Below are 1,601 nucleotides of genomic sequence, written 5' to 3' on the forward strand. Positions count from 1 at the left end.
GGAGGAGCCGGTAAGGCCGAGACTGAACGAAAATAGAGGGAGACAGCCTAGAGATGGTGACTCCGACAGAAATACGGACAGACCCAGAAACCAAGAAAGGCGGAAAGAAAGGGGAACAGGAAGACACAGGAAAGGAGAACTCAAAGGGAGGAGGGGGAGGGGCATACGTGGGTGAGGGGAAACGAGGCAGCAGGCCAGGGCTGGGGGCCATCTCCAGTCGGGAAAAGGCCCCAGGTGACAGCGGCCCCGCCCACACCTGCGAGCTGGGCGGCTCACCCGTCCCGAGTGACACCGGAGGCTCCTTGTCCTCTGCCCTGCCCGGTGGGGGCGGCCGTGGGTGGGGCTGGAGGGGAGACTCCTGAGTTGAGTCGTAGCACCCTTGGCTGTAGCTTGGCAACTCCCATTCCCAAGGTGCCTGGAGAGGAGGGCGTTCCCGCCAGGCCTGGGCGGGGGTGGCTGTGCTGGGGCACACGCCCGGTGCTGGGGATGCTGGCGCTGGCCCCAGCGGGGCACCACTCACCCTCACCTCCCCAGGGACCTGGCTTCTCCCAGCCTTCCTCCCAAGCCACCCCAATGCCGCGTCCTTTGGCATTTCAAAACCGTGCAGCTAGCCCCAGTTACCCATTTGGCCACGCGCAGGGGACTCTGGCATTGAACAAAAAGACGTGACCCCAGTGACCTTCTCTTGCCCGCCTACAGCTGCCTCATCACCCCAGAAGCACGGCCCATCTGTGAGCCAGCACCTGGATCCAGGCCTCTGTCTGGACTCCACACCTTGGCAGCCACACCTGTCCACACGTCCAGTGCCAACCCCCATCTAAGTGTTGGGGCTCTCTGTCCGCCCCAGCTAGCCCCAGGGGTAACCTCGGACCAGAGGTTTTGGGTCACATCATCCCGACCTGGCAAAGGCCACCCTGTTTATACTGATCGCTGCCTTCTCTGAGTGGACTACTGGTCACAGCAAAACTGAGGCATAGCCAGGCAGCGACGAGGCCTTCCTGCCGCCATGACCCCTCCTGGGTCCCTAACCTCCAAACTCCCTGCAGCCCCCTTGAAGACATCGCACTGTGAACCAAAGGCCCCCTTCAGACAATGCCTCATCTGTCCCTTCCCAGGCTTGTCTAAGCAGAGCGTCCAGACCAGACACCTCCTGGGATGTTCTGGCCTCTGCTCCTTCCACCTGCTCCTCCTCCTTGGGGTCCCCATCTCATCGCCCCCAAGCCAGATTTGAGGAATCATTCCTGTTGGGTCCTTGCCGTCGCCTTTTGTTTTAGGTCCCCCAAACTGACTTTCAGATGTTTCCAAAATGCACCCGCATTCACGTCTTCAGACATCTGCGCACGCCGTGCTCCCAAGAAGGGGCACCATTTCCCTTTTCCTGTAGTTGGCAAACTCCTATTCTTTTGGCAGAGCCTCAGCCCAACTGCCCTTCTCCCGCTCCCCGCCCTGCGCTCCCCTAGCCTGGAGCTCGTGCACACAGGGTCATGGGGAAGAGACAACAGACAATGCCCGGCCTTGAAAGGCGGGTGCACGCGATCGCGCCCGTGCGGGGGTCCACGTGCGGCACCCTCAGGTACGCCCCCTCTTCCGTCTCAAAGCTG

This window comes from Bison bison, unplaced genomic scaffold, assembly GCF_000754665.1.
Source record: "Bison bison bison isolate TAMUID 2011002044 unplaced genomic scaffold, Bison_UMD1.0 scf7180017864203, whole genome shotgun sequence".
NCBI classification, from domain to species: Eukaryota; Metazoa; Chordata; class Mammalia; order Artiodactyla; family Bovidae; genus Bison; species Bison bison.